Raw genomic sequence first — 17,688 nt, 5'->3', positions numbered from 1 at the left:
GGTGCCACAAAGAGGGACTTGGGAAAATTGCAGTTGGCTCAGAACATGGCAGCACGGCTGGCCCTTAAAAGTACACGGAGAACTAACATTAATGACATGCATGTCAGTCTGTGGAAGAGAGATTGACTTGGAAGAGAGATTGACTTCATCACTGCTTGTTTTTGTAAGAGGTGTTGACAACCTGAATATACCGAGCTGTCTGTTTGGAATACTGGCACACAGCTCAGACACCCATACCTAACCCACAAGACATGCCACCAGAGGTCTCTTTACAGTCCCCAAGTTCAGAACAGACTATGGGAGGCGCACAGTACTACATAGAGCCATGACTACATGGAACTCTATTCCACATCAGGTAACTGATGCAAGCAGTAGAATCAGATTTAAAAAACAGGTAAAAATACACCTTATGGAACAACGGGGACTGTGAAGAGACACACACAAGGGTATAGACACATGCATACGCACACATTGTGATATTGTTGTATGGTGGTATTAAACATTTTGTATTGTAGATAGGTAGTGGTGTAATAATGTTATATTATGGACTGTTTTATATTTTGTTTTATATGTAATGTAAGTGCTTTAATATGTTTGGACCCCAGGAAGAGTAGCTGCTGCCAGCTAATGGGGATCCCTAATTTATACAAATACAATACTAAGTTGCAACACATTCAGATATTTTGATTGAGTATGAATGCATAAAGATGCCTGAGAAATATTTTTATTAAAATAGATAATTATTTAATTCAATAAGATTTCAATCAAGGCCTATATGAGTTAGATTCCTCTGAAGATGAGCTTGGCAGTGTTGGAGTATAGACTGTTGATGGGAGGACAGTTCTGCTTCGATTGCATATTACTGCGGCCTTCGGGACCGCATGTGTAATTTGATTGGAGTCTGGTTGGCTGTCTCTCTCTCTCTCTCTCTCTCTCTCTCTCTCTCTCTCTCTCTCTCTCTCTGTCTCTGTCTCTGTCTCTGTCTCTGTCTCTGTCTCTGTCTCTGTCTCTGTCTCTGTCTCTGTCTCTGTCTCTGTCTCTGTCTCTGTCTCTGTCTCTGTCTCTGTCTCTCTGTCTCTGTCTCTCTCTCTGTCTCTCTCTGCCTCTCTCTGTCTCTCTCTGTGTGTAAGGGACCGAGAGACGGATAGAAGCTGTTTATCTCAAGGCCATCAGACTATTAAATAGCCATCACTAGCACATTAGAGGCTGCTGCCGATAGACTAGAAATCACTGGCCACTAAGAAATGGAACACTAGTCACTTTAATAATGTTTACATATCTTGCATTACTCATCTCATATGTATATACTGTATTCTATAATATTCTACTGTATCTTAGTCCATGCCGCTCTGACATCGCTCGTCCATATATGTATATATTCTTAATTCCATTCCGTACTTAGATTTGTGTGTATTGGGTATATGTTGTGAAATTATTAGATACTACTTGTTAGATGTCGGAGCTAGAAGCACAAGCATTTTGCTACACCTGTAATAACATCTGCTAAACACGTGTATGTGACAAATACAATTTGATTTAATTTTATTTTAAGGCCTCTGATTGCAGACAGCATTTCTTTGACTGCTGTCGTTCAGTCCCGAGAGAGAACAGATCCAGAACATTCTTTGAATTCATAAAACCATGTTCTCTCTCTCTCTCCATGCTCCATGTGCGCTCTCTCTCTGTCTGTCTGTCTGTCTGTCTCAACTCCACAGCCAGAACAGGAATGCAATGTGAGAGTCTTTCACCACTTGTTGTGTAAACTCACCCCAGGGTATCTCTCTCTTTCTCCATCTCTCTCTCTCTTTCTGTCTGTTTCTGTCAGTCTGTGTCACTTTTAGAATCACTTTACTAAAATGTCAGGTGTCAGGGTTGCTGATGACCGAAATGATGGTGGTAGAGAAGAACATGATGACAGTTGGAAAGAGAAGGAGGCTTAGGTTAAAAGTAACATGTTTACATACCCATATAATCAATAGAGTAGAAATCAACAAGTGTGACCTTTTAACCTCGCCTATTATTCTTGTTGTCCTTATTCTATGTTGTCCCCCTCTGGAGGTCCACTTGTATTAACATTACAACTGAATGCTTTGTTGTCAGCTATCTGTCTGACTGATGTGGGGTTGAGAAACTCTGAACGACTATGCTGGTGTGTGTCAGCATTAAAATGAGACATACATATGCAGCATCATCATTAGTGGAAGTCACAGAGGTGAAATGGGAATGTGTGTGTGTGTTTGTGTCAGATTTTTGCTGGTCAGTGAAATGTGAGTATGTCTGTGTCTGAGTGGGCAGAGGGCAGTGTGGGTAAAGTGCGAACGAACTGCTCGATAGTAGACAGGAAAAGGAAACCAAAGTAAGAGTAGAGTTGGTGTGTGTGTGTGTCTAGACCTGATTGCTACGCTACACAACTCTCTCCTTTTTTTAGATTTTCATCTGACACACAGCAGTGTTCCTCCCTCCCTCTCTCTCCCCGTTTCTCACTTTCTGTCTCTCTCTGATTCTCTTTTTCTCTCTCCCCTCTTCTATCATGCCCTCTCTGTTTTATCCCCCTCTCTCTCTCCCTCTTTCTTCAGTTTAATCTGTGCCTGTGAGAACCACCGCTGTGCCTAAACATCAGGAGAAAAGTCCTCCTTAATTGAAAAAAGTAATTAAACAACTCGTTAGTCAGTTGTTTATATACTGTATCTCCTTGGACAGTAGGTGATGGTTGTTGTTGTTGTTGTGCTCAGTCAGCGAGAAGAGAATCATTAGTTAAGTGTTAGCGGCAGGTGTGTGAAGACTAGTGGAGAGTGTGTGTACGTGTGTGTGTGTCAGAGACCAACAGTTATCAGAGCTGACTTTATGTTGTCTGCACAATTCTGAAAGAATCTCTGGACTCTACCAGTGTTTCCCAAACCTTTCCTGGACTACCCAATAGCCTCCTATCCCCCTAGCCTCCTAACCCAATAGCCTCCTAACCCCCTAGCCTCCTAACCCTCTAGCCTCCTATCCCTCTAGCCTTCTAACCCCCTAGCCTCCTAACCCCCTAGCCTCCTAACCCCCTAGCCTCCTAACCCTCTAGCCTCCTAACCCCATAGCCTCCTAACCCTCTAGCCTCCTATCCCTCTAGCCTTCTAACCCCCTAGCCTCCTAACCCCCTAGCCTCCTAACCCCCTAGCCTCCTAACCCCCTAGCCTCCTAACCCCCTAGCCTCCTAACCCCCCTAGCCTCCTAACCCCAGCCTCCTAACCCCCTAGCCTCCCTAACCCCCTAGCCTCCTAACCCCCTAGCCTCCAACCCCCTAGCCTCCTAACCCCCTAGCCTCCTAACCCCCTAGCCTCCTAACCCCCTAGCCTCCTAACCCCCTAGCCTCCTAACCCTCTAGCCTCCTAACCCCCTAGCCTCCTAACCCCCTAGCCTCCTAACCCCCTAGCCTCCTAACCCCCTAGCCTCCTAACCCCCTAGCCTCCTATCCCTCTAGCCTCATAACCCCCTATCCTCCTATCCCCCTAGCCTCATATCCCTCTAGCCTCCAGCCTCCTATCCCTCTAGCCTCCTAACCCCCTAGCCTCCTAACCCCCTAGCCTCCTATCCCTCTAGCCTCCTAACCCCCTAGCCTCCTAACCCCCCAGCTTCCTAGCCCGCTAACCCCCTAGCCCCCGAGCCTCCTAACCCCCCAGCTTCCTAGCCCGCTAACCCCCTAGCCCCCGAGCCTCCTAACCCCCCAGCTTCCTAGCCCGCTAACCCCCTAGCCCCCGAGCCTCCTAACCCCCCAGCTTCCTAGCCCGCTAACCCCCTAGTCCCCGAGCCTCCTAGCCCCCTATCCATTCCACTTGATCTCTTCCAGTACCAGAACACCTGATTAGTCAACTAATCCCCAAGCCATTGACTTGTTGAATCAGGTGTTTTACTTCAGGGACCGTATTCATTAAGTGTCTTAGAGTAGGAGCAGGGCTCTAAAGTAGATTTTGCTATGCAACCAGCAGTTTAAATTTGGGAGCACTGTGCGACTATGAAAAAAATCTCCCAGATAATGATTTTTGCAATGATAAGGCTTGGCTGTACCGTTGTTTCAGAGTGCCCTAGAGAAACAAGTGAGTGCAGATTCGTTAGCATCAGTGGCGATTTTAGCATGTATATCTTGGTGGGGCAAACTCCCCAAATGTGTTTTTAATGCATGCCAGCAAAGCCACTACACAACACTAAACAATACATTAATTGGACTATAACGGTGACAAACGGTGCCCACAAACTGTTAGGGCCTACATAAAGCTGTCCCAACAGCAGGGTCCCAACAGCAGTCCCAACACTTTACAACTGTTACACCTGGCTATCAGCGGAGCCTTGTCTGGTAGCGAAACAGTTCATTCAGCCTCATTTACTGCCTTTAAAAAAAACATAGCTGAAATGGCTGACTTGCTTAAACAAATGTGGTTTCTACTGACAATTGAGATGTACAAACTATGGCATAAGGGGATGAGGTGCGGATAAGAGTAAATCCGTAATTTCGATTAAGACATTAATGAGTGAGCTAGGACGGACGTAGTCAATATAACAATTTGTTCAGCACTTTTGAAATGTACAGTGACAGAATTCAGAACATGGGCCGTTCTTACAATATTCTCCCTGTACACCAAGTCAGAACCGTAGGATAAATAAAGGGGGCATATAAGCAGACAATGAAAGCTCTTACAATATTTGATGATGCCATTTTTCTAAAACAGGCTATAGGCTACATGTGCACCACAAAGTCAGAACAGAAGGCTAAATTATGAGGGGAAAAGGGACCAAATTATTAGGGTGAGGTACATGGGCTACTAACAGCTTACTACACAACATACACTTAGTTTTACTTTCTTAAATACAGTATACATATCTCCCTGGCATATTACATCATTTATGCAGCAGCATACAATACATTCTTGGACTCACCTTTTTGTGCTGTGCTCACTTGAACAGGAAGGTGGCGCGGTGGTCCTTCGTGGGAAAGTTTTGTCATCAAACTTTGTCATCAAAGTCTGGCATTCTCTGGATTGATGGTGTTTTCAAGACAACTGGGAACTCAGGAAAAAAACAAGGGCGAATCATTACGTTAGTGATCTTCAGGTCAGAGCTCTAGAAAGAGCATGGCCAATGATGTTGAATGTTTATCCTTTTAAGCTTGGAAAATAGACCCTTAAACCCAGACTTGGACCACACATCCACTCCACTGAATAGCAGCCTAGTGATTGCTTTGCTTCTTTCCAAACCACTCATTGTTGAATTTGTGATTTCCAACTTGTTGTGTAATGTTTATGTCCAATGGCCGATGAGCACCGATACGTTTTATCTATAATTTCTCTTCATCATTTCTCTTCATATGACAAAGATTGAAAAGGATTTGCCAGTAGATTGTCGACTTGATTCGTGATGATGACTGCTAGCTTGCTAGCTAAGATTTTGAAAGTATGATGTTGACATGATCAGTCCAATCAAAGCTACTGTAGATATAACGTGATTTGACGTCATTTTATCTGTGGCCAATGACCTTGAGCCTTCTTGGATGGGCACTTCTAATGTAACTCTATGGCAGCACCCAAGGGGCTTGAATTTTCGAGCTCTCCCCGTAGATTTTGCGGTAACGTAATGTCCACATGAGTGACAGAACACTGAGCCAATCACTGCGCAACTAGAGAACATTACCAACCCCTACGCTCCGTATTTTCAGCTGGTTGCCCCACCACCACAGAAAGCACTGAGCTAGGCTGAAACACCTGCATTTTGGAGCTACCTCAAGAAAGCAAAGTTTGTATGCGGCTTTATTAACTCAATGATATATATATATTTTTTTACATTGTTTGCAAACTCATATGTGACACGTATTAATACCAAAATAACGTGCCAAAAAAATGACCCTGACAAAGTTGTCCACTGGTTAACATCACGGTTGCACCATTACTCTAGTGAAAACTGCTTGCTTCTAGCCCAACCAGGTCCAAAGATCTTACCCATATTACCGGCGCAACATTTTTATCTTCTATTGCGGATCGCCGGGACCGCATTTTGACACACTCGCGTCGTTAACCATTTGTTTACACTTTGTTCAGTCATGTTACCTCATTGGCTAGCTAGCTAATAACCTGGTAAATTGACCAGTATATCAAAAAATGTGGGGGCACAGAAAGAAAGGAAAAGGGATAGCTTCTTCAGGAGATAAATGAATTAATGACAGATCTCTTGCATGTCATCATCACAAACCTGACATTTTTAAAGAGTTTGTAAAGTGTTCAATGTAATGCATCTGAATAGGAAAATAGTGATTTTACACAATGTAGAAACCTAGTATTCCACAAATGACTTTGACATTTCAATGACAGGTATTCATATCAACATTTTAGCTTTTATAATAAACTATTGTGTTTACAGTGTTACATGTTAGTTTCTAGGGCACCGCATGTGCTTCAAAAGTAGCTAGAATTCAGATAGGCCCAGTATAGGCTGTATCTCAATCAATTTAACTATTCTTATTTTCTGGTGCTCCTAAGTGCTACCAATAAAAATGTTTTGTTTAGAGCCCTGGTTGTAGCCCTGCTGAGTGCTGATCTAGGATCAGGTCCCCCCTGTCCATGTAATCAAAAACAGGTTTGTAGAAATTCCTGCAAATGTGTGTATAAAAGGGGAAAAAAAAGGAAATATTACATTTACATAAGTATTCAGACCCTTTACTCAGTACTTTGTTGAAGCACCTTTGGCAGCGATTACAGCCTTGAGTCTTCTTGGGTATGACGCTACAAGCTTGGCACACCTGTATTTGGGGAGTTTCTCCCATTCTTCTCTGCAGATCCTCTCAAACTCTGTCAGGTTGGATGGGGAGCGTCGCTGCACAGCTATTTTCAGGTCTCTCCAGAGATGTTCGATCGGGTTCAAGTTCGGGCTTTGGCTGGGCCACTCAAGGACAAACATAGACTTGTCCCGAAGCCACTCCTGCGTTGTCTTGGCTGTGTGCTTAGGGTCATTGTCCTGTTGGAAGGTGAACCTTCGACCCAGTCTGAGATCCTGAGCGCTCTGGAGCAGGTTTTCATCAAGTATCTCTCTGTACTTTGCTCCGTTCATCTTTTCCTTGATCCTGACTTGTCTCCCAGTCCCTGCCGCTGAAAAACATCCCCACAGCATGATGCAGCCACCACCATGCTTCACCGTAGGGATGGTGCCAGGTTTCCTCCAGACGTGACACTTGACATTCAGGCCAAAGAGTTTAATCTTGGTTTCATCAGACCAGAGAATCTTGTTTCTCATGGTCTGGGAGTCCTTTAGGTGCCTTTTGGCAAACTCCAAGCGGGCTGTCATGTGCCTTTTACTGAGGAGTGGCTTCCGTCTGGCCACTCTACCATAAAGGCCTGATTGGTGGAGTGTTGCAGAGATGGTTGTCCTTCTGGAAGGTTCTCCCATCTCCACAAAGGAACTCTAGAGCTCTGTCAGAGTGACCATCGGGTTCTTGGTCACCTCCCTGACGAAGGCCCTTCCCCCGATTGCTCAGTTTGGCCGGGCGGCCAGCTCTAGGAAGCGTCTTGGGGGTTCCACACTTCTTCCATTTATGAATGATGGAGGCCACTGTGTTCTTGGGGACCTTCAATGCTGCAGAATGTTTTTGGTACCCTTCTACAGATCTGTGCCTCAACACAATCCTGTTTCGGAAGTCTACGGACAATTCCTTCGACCTCATGGCTTGGTTTTTGCTTTGACATGCACTGTCAACTGTGGGACCTTATATAGACAGGTGTGTGCCTTTCCAAATCATGTCCAATCAATTGAATTTACCACAGGTGGACTCCAATCATGTCGTAGAAACATCTCAAGGATGATCAATGGAAACACGATGCACCTGAGCTCAATTTCGAGTCTCATAGCAAATAGTCTTTTTTATTTTTTATAATTGTAAACATTTCTAAAAACCTGTTTTCCCTTCTCATTATGAGGTAATATGTGTAGATTGATGAGGATTGAAAAAAAAAAAAATCAATTGTAGAATAAGGCTGTAACGTAACAAAATGTGGAAAAAGTTAAGGGGTCTGAATACTTTCCGAATGCACTGTACAGTAACCAGCATATGGACCCCCATAACTAGCATATGGATTCCCATCTCATTAATTTTTTTACACACACACACACACACACACAGCATAGGAGTCACAGGATGTCATCAGCTAAAGGGGTTTAAAGTGAACCATAGAAGTGCTACAGGGGATTCCTTTAGAATGTTATCTACCAAACCACCTGTCCTCTGATATGTCTGTTCCTTCTTCAACCAGCTGCATGTTATATTGTGCGTGTGGAAGCATTTTCAAACAGTTCTCAAACTCAAAGTCATGTTTCCTAGCCCTGTGTTCGTAGGTTTCATCATCTGCTGCATTTGTGTGTATGTGTATCTCCTCTGTGTGTGTGTGTGTGTATCTCCTTCGTGTGTGTGTGTATCTCTGTGTGTGTGTGTCTCTGTGTGTGTGTGTGTGTGTGTGTGTATCTCCTCCGTGTGTGTGTGTCTCTCTGTGTGTGTGTGTGTGTGTGTGTGTGTGTCTCCTCCGTGTATGTGTGTTTGTGTACATGCTGCGTTTGTTTCATCACACTAACATTTCTGTTCTTTCATCTCCTTCTTCTTTCAGATTGAACTGTGTTGCGTTGCTCCAGGACCTATTACGTACTCACTTACTTTCTTCTCTCTAACTAATGAGACCATTTTCCCTCTCCATTTCCCTCTCCATTTCCCTCTCATTTTCATTACATTTTACATTTTCTTATCCAGAGCGACTTACAAATTGGTGCATTTACCTTATGATAGCCAGTGGGACAACCTCTTTACAATATATATATTTTTAAATATTTTTTTGGGGGGTGGGGTAAGGGGGTGTAGAAGGATTACTTTATCCTATCCCAGGTATTCCTTAAAGAGGTGGGGTTTCAAGTGTCTCCGGAAGGTGGTGAGTGACTCCGCTGTCCTGGCGTCGTGAGGGAGCTTGTTCCACCATTGGGGTGCCAGAGCAGCGAACAGTTTTGACTGGGCTGAGCGGGAACTGTGCTTCCACAGAGGTAGGGGGGCTAGCAGGCCAGAGGTGGATGAACGCAATGCCCTCGTTTGGGTATAGGGACTGATCAGAGCCTGAAGGTACGGAGGTGCCGTTCCCCTCACAGCTCCGTAGGCAAGCACCATGGTCTTGTAGCAAATGCGAGCTTCAACTGGAAGCCAGTGGAGTGTGCGGAGGAGCGGGGTGACGTGAGAGAACTTGGGAAGGTTGAACACCAGACGGGCTGCGGCGTTCTGGATGAGTTGTAGGGGTTTAATGGCACAGGCAGGGAGCCCAGCCAACAGCGAGTTGCAGTAATCCAGACTGGAGATGACAAGTGCCTGGATTAGGACCTGTGCCGCTTTCTGTGTAAGGTAGGGTCGTACTCTGCGAATGTTGTAGAGCATGAACCTACAGGATCGGGTCACCGCCTTGATGTTAGCGGAGAACGACAGGGTGTTGTCCAGGGTCACGCCAAGGTTCTTTGCACTCTAGGAGGAGGACACAACGGATTTGTCAACCGTGATGGCGAGATCGTGGAAGGGGCAGTCCTTCCCCGGGAGGAAGAGCAGCTCCGTCTTGCCGAGGTTCAGCTTGAGGTGGTGATCCGTCATCCACACCGATATGTCTGCCAGACATGCAGAGATGCGATTCGCCACCTGGTTATCAGAAGGGGGAAAGGAGAAGATTAGTTGTGTGTCGTCTGCGTAGCAATGATAGGAGAGGCCATGTGAGGATATGACAGAGCCAAGTGACTTGGTGTATAGCGAGAATAGGAGAGGGCCTAGAACTGAGCCCTGGGGGACACCAGTGGTGAGAGCACGTGGTGCGGAGACAGATTCTCGCCACGCCACCTGGTAGGAGCGACCTGTCAGGTAGGACGCATTCCAAGAGTGAGCCGCGCCGGAGATGCCCAACTCGGAGAGGGTGGAGAGGAGGATTCTGTATGATGTCTTTCACCCATTGAAACAAGTCACGCACACTGCGTTGTGGGTGGTGGAGGGAGGGAGGGGGGGGTGCGGGTGCGTGTGTGTCTGTGTGTGTTGAAGTGTGTGGTTTAAAGTGTGGTTGCTGGTTGCTTCTCAGGTGTGTGCTCAAGGGTTAATAAATGTCAGAACTTCCAAGCTCCTCGCGCGTGTGTCCGTGTGTTTGTGTCCGTCCGTGCGTGTGTCTGTGCGTGTGTGTGTGTGTGTGACTAACTTGGTTAACTGGAACCTGTATCAGGTTGACTGCTCTCTCTGAGGACAGTATGTACAGTATGCAGCAAAATATTTTTCTGAAACCAAATCTACCCTGTTTTTCTAAAGAAAGAAGGACCTCATTTCCTCCCTACCTCCTGTTGAGATGTGTATCCCTTTTTGTCGGTGGTTTTCTGTGTGTGCATGCCTCCCGAGTGGCGCAGTGGTCTAAGGCACTGCATCGCAGTGCTAGCTGTGCCACTAGAGATCCTGGTTCGAATCCAGGCTCTGTCGTAGCCGGCCGCGACCGGGAGACCCATGGGGCGGTGCACAATTGGCCCAGCGTCGTCCAGGGTAGGGTAGGGAATGGCCGGCAGGGATGTAGCTCAGTTGGTAGAGCATGGCGTTTGCAATGCCAGGGTTGTGGGTTCGATTCCCACAGGGGGCCAGTATGAAAAAAATAAAAAAGAATGTATGCACTCACTAACTGTAAGTTGCTCTGGATAAGAGCGTCTGCTAAATGACTAAAATGTAAATGTACTGTGTGTGTGTGTGTGTGTGTGTGTCCGTGTGTGTGTCCCTCCCTCCCTCCCTCTCTCCCTGCCTCCATCCTTGTGTTCAAGGTAGAGACAGGTCTGTGTTATTGCAGAAGTAAAACAGCTGTTGAGTTAATCATATAGCGCCTTGTCATCAACTCCATACTATGTGGATAATGTATAGTTTCAGCACTGTGCTATAAGCACTACTTAGAGAAGACTGGTGTTTTACTTGATTTCATCACAGTCTGTAGATAGATGGAATTGCTCAATTTATTCACACATCGACAGATACAGGCCGTGTCCCAAATGGCACCCTATTCACTATGTAGCACACTACTTCTGACCAGGGCCCATAGGGCTCTCGCTTGTTTTTCTCCTCTTTATTCTCTGCGCTGTCATCCTTCGTTCCTAGCCTGCCTGTATCACAAAGGACAAGAAGTATGTTTTGTTGAGGTAGGCTGTCTGACTGTGTATATTGACTTGGTACAATAGGTCTGTTACTGGGGTTATGTAGGAGTGTCTGGGGAACAGGATTGTAGGGTGCAGTTACCCAGAGAGAGAGAGAGAGAGAGAGAGAACATTCATGCTTTGCATATGCGAGTGTGTGTGCGTGCCTCCATGCGTGCATACCTGCATTGATACGTATGTGTAGTGGGAAGAGAGAAGGACAGGAACGTCTGCACAGCCTCTCCAAGACCAGGGTTGGTGACCACTCTATAGAGTTAACACATACATTACCCCATGTATTGTTCAAACATGGAGAGCGATAACAATCCGGACTCCTTATGGAGACAGACAAACACTTTACAGCACCAATGTAACTGGCTTACAGGCAGGGTGTGCAGACTTTTGTTCCAGCCCAGCACTAACACACCTGATTCACTTAGTGAATGGGAGAAAGACTGTAGGTGCTGTAGAGCTGTGGTCACCTAACCCCGTTCTTAGACAAGCTACAGTACGAAGTGTGCAGGCTTTTGTTCCAGCCCAGCACTAATGCCAAGAATACTTGAACGGATTCCAGGAACAGCAAAGGGTTGGTGACTACTGGTGTGGAGTTTCTCCCTTGCTGTTCAGAACGCTCCAGGCTCATCTGGGTGGCTCCTGTTCAGTAGAGAGAAAACTTTTTAAAATGGGAAGGTGCTTAAGTGAACTCGTCCAATAAGAACACTGATATTCCTATTGCGTTGTGAAATGTTCCTCTACGGTGTGCCCTACTGAACGCGACCCTTCTGTTCCCTGGCCCTGAGGCCTTCTGGGGGATCTCTCCATCTGGATTCACTTGTTGACAGAAGCCTTTGCTGGGCGTTTTAAGAAGGAAAGTGAGCCTTTCTTCTAAATGTCACGCGCAATATGAGTCATATAGATATATTTCTCAATTAAAGTGGCATTAAAGAGGAATTGACTGCACTTGTGCTTAACTTTGTCTAGGCACACAGGGAGACAGACAGGCAGACGGACAGACTGACACGCAGACGGACAGACAGACAGACAAGGGTATATTGAACAGGATTAGTGTGTCTGTACAGAGGTCTATAAAAAGCTGTTTCAACAGACAGTGAGCTCTGCTTTCACTGAGTGATCAGACCAGAGAAACCATCTTATTGCTGTGACCTCCGATAGACAATAATGCAGGGATCATCAACTAGATTCAGCTGCAGGGATCATCAACTAGATTCAGCTACAGGGATCATCAACTAGATTCAGCCGCAGGGATCATCAATTAGATTCAGCCGCAGGAATCATCAACTAGATTCAGCCGCAGGGATCATCAACTAGATTCAGCCGCAGGGATCATCAACTAGATTCAGCCGCAGGGATCATCAACTAGATTCAGCCGCAGGGATCATCAACTAGATTCAGCCGCAGGGATGATCAATTAGATTCAGCCGCAGGGATCATCAACTAGATTCAGCCGCAGGAATCATCAACTAGATTCAGCCGCAGGGATCATCAACTAGATTCAGCTGCAGGGATCATCAACTAGATTCAGCCGCAGGGATCATCAACTAGATTCAGCCGCAGGGATCATCAACTAGAGCTGATTTGCTGGTGTTTTTACAGATTTTATGTCTAAAAATAAAAAATACAATAATAATTATTTGGCTCAGAAAACTTGAGGGGGCAAATAAAATCACCCGAGGGCCAAATTCGGGCCGCGGGCTGCCGGTTGGGGAACCCTGCAATAGAGGTTAGCATTACTGCTACATGTCAATTATCTCTGCATTGACCATATATCAGTCTGGACGCTGTGTGTGATGTGTGCAACTGTGTGTGAGTGTGCATGTGCGAGTGTGTGTGTGTTATGCTAGGGCGTGGTGTAGATTTTAGGGTGTGTGTCTCATCAGCAGAGTTCTAGGGGGATCATGTTCGTCTCATATTCAGTGTTTTGGGTGAAATACCATTACCTACTGTAGCTACTGTAAATCCAGCTGTCCATGGTTTTACAACACCCACCTGCTACAATAGTCCTGCTTTGTCTATGTCATTTGGTAATCTACCATAATAGTATATTATTTATTGTAGTTTTAGGTTTATACTGCTGTGTTTTACCCTAAAAGTATATTATTTTAAACTATTCATGGAGGTAATGGATGTTTATACAGGACATTTGGGTCTGGTTTTAGTTTAGAAGGAAATGATGGTGTTTTGAAGGTCCGGTCTCCACCCCGTTTTCCATGGGCGGGCGTGTGTATGTGTGTGTGTGTGTGTGTGTGTGTGTATGAGTGGCTGGCGAGCGCACTTCAGGAAGAGAAAAAGGTGAATCCCTCACCGAAGTTCTCTGTTCTATTAATCCTGTGGGAAGTGTGTGTGTGTGTTTCCACAGAGCAGTGCTGAGACATAGAGTAACTCCAGCTTTTTATAGTTCCGCTGAGCCCATAAACTCTCTCATAACCAGCAGGCCTGGACACTACTGTGTGTGTGTTACCATGTAGACAGCTACTGAACTACTGTTCTGTTAATATTCCCCTTGCTGGAGGCGGAAGAAACACACACCTGTTTAGGCGAGGTGCTGGCTAGCGGAGTAGAACACCTGTTTAGGCGAGGTGCTGGCTAGCGGAGTAGAACACCTGTTTAGGAGAGGTGCTGGCTAGCGGAGTAGAACACCTGTTTAGGCGAGGTGCTGGCTAGCGGAGTAGAACACCTGTTTAGGCGAGGTGCTGGCTAGCGGAGTAGAACACCTGTTTAGGCGAGGTGCTGGCTAGCGGAGTAGAACACCTGTTTAGGAGAGGTGCTGGCTAGCGGAGTAGCTTGAAAAATAAAAAGAGAGCCTCAATCTCTAGGAGCTCAGATGTTATAATTTAATAACCAACATTTGGACAGACGAGCTGTCTTCATCAGGGTATAATTGTCACGGTTTCGGCCGAGGCTGCCTCTCTCCCTTGTTCGGGCAGGCTTCGGCGTTCGTCGTCTCCGGAATTCTAGCTGCCACCGATTGATGTTTCATGTTCGTTTGCTTTTGTCTGTTTGTTTCTACACCTGTTTCTGTTTTGTAGTAATTAGTGTCCTATAAGTTTCTCGTTGTGTTTGTCTTGTGTTGTGTGTGATTGTTACCGTCAGTCTGTGTATTGCTCGGTTGAGCGTTATTTTTCTCCACTGTTTGCTGGAGCGTTCGTTGCACTTGTGTGTGCACTTATTTCATCCTGACGCACCTGTTTGTGCGCATTGTCTTTTCGCCTTCGTGCGTATTTTGCTGTCAGGCTTATTTCGTCCTGTTGCCTGTGTTTAGGCAGGAATACAGCTTTTTGGAATTCAGTCTGCTTCCTGCGTTTGATTCCTACACCACACCTACAACACGACCTGACAGAATCACACACCTTACAGTATGGAATCAGCAGGAGCCGAAGCAGCACATTCAAGACTGGAAACCCAGGTTCGGGAACAGCAAGAGCAGCTCCTGCAGATGGGGGCCGCCCTGCAGGAGGTGATGACCACCCTCCGAGGCTGGGGTCCGCCTCCACCGCCAGCCGCCCTGCCAGCACCATCGGCCAGCCCACCCAGTCCAGCGCCGGAACCTCGCGGAGTCCGACTATCTCTCCCGAGGTCCTACGACGGGACCGCAGCTGGGTGTCAGGGATTCCTGCTCCAGGTAGAGCTGTACCTGGCCACAGTACATCCGGCACCTTCAGGGCATGAGAGCGTGTCCGCCCTGATCTCCTGCCTGGCCGGTAAAGCGTTGGAGTGGGCCAACGCGGAGTGGAGGAAGATCGACGCCACGACTATTACATACACCGAGTTCTCCCGCCGCTTTAGGGCGGTGTTCGACCATCCCCCGGAGGGGAAAGCGGCGGGGAGCGTCTGGTCTTCCTCAGGCAGGGGAGGAGGAGTGCCCAGGAATTCGCACTGAATTCCGTACTCTAGCGGCAGAGGCAGGGTGGAATGAGCGGGCCCTCATCGATCTATACCGATGTAGCCTCAGAGAGGACGTCCGTCGGGAGCTGGCCTGTAGGGACACCAGTCTCACTTTCGACCAGCTGGTCGACATGTCAATCAGGTTAGATAACCTATTGGCTACCCGCGGACGTCCTGAGGGGGGTCCGTCCATTCCATCCTCCAGCGCATCCGAGCCGTGTCCTATGGAGCTCGGGGGCGCTGGCGCTAGAGATAGGAGGAGTCGGCAGACTAGGGGGTCCATCCACTGCACCAACTGTGGTCGGGGAGGACACACCGCGGCTAGGTGCTGGGGATGGCCTCCTAGGGGAGATGACGACAGGTCCCGCACTGGGGATTCCTTCCAGGAGAGTAGGCGCCCCACTCACCCAGAGCTCTCTGTTGCCCATTTCTGTATGCCTGTATGTTTTCCACAGGTAGCACCTCATGCCCAGCATAAGGCGCTGGTAGATTCAGGCGCAGCTGGGAATTTTATTGATAAAAAGTTTTGTTTAGCGTTAGGGATTCCCCTCATTCCTGTTGATGTTCCTTTTCCCGTTCACGCCCTAGATAGTCGTCCGTTGGGTACGGGCTTGATCAGGGAGGTCACGGCGCCACTTAGGATGTGTGCGCAGGGGGATCATCAGGAGATGATTCAGCTGTTCCTGATTGACTCTCCTGCGTATCCGGTGGTGCTGGGCATGCCCTGGTTGAGTACCCATAACCCAGTGATTTCGTGGCAGGAGAGGGCTCTGATGGAGTGGTCTGCTCAGTGTGTGGGTAGATGTTTGGGCGTTTCCGTGGGGGGCTACCTCGGTGGAGAGTCCAAACCAGGTGCCCGCATTGCACATTCCACCTGAGTATGGGGATTTGGCTATCGCGTTTAGTAAGGCGAGGGCGACGCGGTTGCCACCCCATAGGCAGGGGGATTGTGCGATAAACCTTCAGGCAGGGAGCTGCGCTCCCACGGAGTCATGTGTATCCTCTGTCTCAGGAGGAGAAGAAAGCTATGGAGATTTACATAGACGAATCGCTGAGACAAGGATACATACGGCCGTCCACTTCCCCGCGTCCTCGAGTTTCTTTTTCGTGAAGAAGAAGGATGGTGGTTTGCGTCCGTGCATCGATTACCGTGGTCTCAATCAGATTACGGTGAAGTATAGTTATCCACTCCCGCTGATTGCGACCATGACTGAGTCGTTGCATGGGGCGCGTTTCTTCACGAAATTAGATCTCAGGAGCGCGTACAACTTGGTGCGCATCAAGAAGGATGATGAATGGAAAACAGCCTTTAGTACCACCTCGGGCCATTACGAGTATCTAGTCATGCCATACGGGTTGATGAATGCTCCGTCGGTTTTCCAATCATTTGTGGATGAGATCTTCAGGGACCTGCAGGGACAGGGAGTCGTTGTGTACATAGATGACATTCTCGTGTACTCACCTACCCGTGTCGAGCATGTGGCCCTGGTGCGCAGAGTGTTGCGGAGGCTGGTGGAGCACGACCTGTATGTGAAGGCAGAGAAGTGTCTGTTTTTCCAGGAGTCTATCTCCTTTTTGGGGGTATCAGTTGTCAGCGTCAGGGGTGAAGATGGAGGTAGACCGAAGGCGTCGGCCGTGCGTAATTGGCAAACACCAACCACTGTGAAAGAGGTGCAGCAGTTTTTGGGGTTTGCGAATTACTACCGGAGGTTTATCCGGGGTTTTGGGCAAGTGGCAGCTCCCATCACGTCTCTCTTGAAGGGGGGTCCGGTGCGTCTGCAGTGGTCAGTCGAGGCGGACAGGGCGTTTGGGAGGCTGAAGGACCTGTTTACCTCGGCTCCGGTGCTGGCGCATCCGGATCCCTCTTTACCATTTCAGGTAGAGGTGGACGCGTCTGAGGCCGGTATTGGCGCCCGTGCTTTCACAACGGTCAGGCGCGCCACCTAAACTCCGCCCCTGTGCCTTCTATTCCAAGAAGCTCAGCCCGGCGGAGCGAAATTATGACATAGGGGACAGGGAGCTGTTAGCTGTGGTACAGGCCCTTAAGGTGTGGAGGCACTGGCTTGAGGGGGCTCAACACCCTTTCCTCATTTTGACGGACCACCGTAACCTGGAGTACATCCGGGCAGCGAGGAGGCTGAACCCTCGGCAGGCTAGATGGAGTATGTTTTTGACCCGTTTCTCTTTTAAGATCACCTACATCCCTGGGTCACAAAACGGGAAGGCAGATGCGCTGTCTCGGCTGTATGACGGGGAGGAGAGGTTCGTGGAGCCCACTCCCATACTGCCGGAGTCGTGTCTAGTGGCACCGGTGGTGTGGGAGCTCGATTCTGAGCTCGAGCGGGCATTACGCACCGACCCTAGTCCACCACAATGCCCGGAGGGTCGGAAGTATGTTCCGCTCGAGTGTCGGGATCGATTGATCTATTGGGCTCATACGTCACCCTCCTCTGGACACCCGGGTATCGGCCGGACAGTGCACTGTCTTAGTGCCAAATATTGGTGGCCCACGTTGGCCAGGGATGTGAGGGTTTATGTTTCCTCCTGCTCGGTGTGCGCCCAGTGTAAGGCGCCTAGACATCTGCCTAGGGGTAAGTTACTGCC

At 47.9% G+C, this 17,688-nt stretch overlaps 1 protein-coding gene across 1 annotated transcript in view; it reads left to right on the top strand.

The window, feature by feature from the left end:
- The window catches only part of LOC121582951 (cell migration-inducing and hyaluronan-binding protein-like), a 127,907-nt gene that overhangs the window by 33,682 nt on the left and 76,537 nt on the right, over nt 1-17,688 (top strand). The window lies entirely within an intron of this gene.

The sequence above is a fragment of the Coregonus clupeaformis genome, chromosome 12 (assembly GCF_020615455.1).
Source record: "Coregonus clupeaformis isolate EN_2021a chromosome 12, ASM2061545v1, whole genome shotgun sequence".
NCBI classification, from domain to species: Eukaryota; Metazoa; Chordata; class Actinopteri; order Salmoniformes; family Salmonidae; genus Coregonus; species Coregonus clupeaformis.
This window is presented reverse-complemented; position numbering and strand designations above follow the sequence as displayed.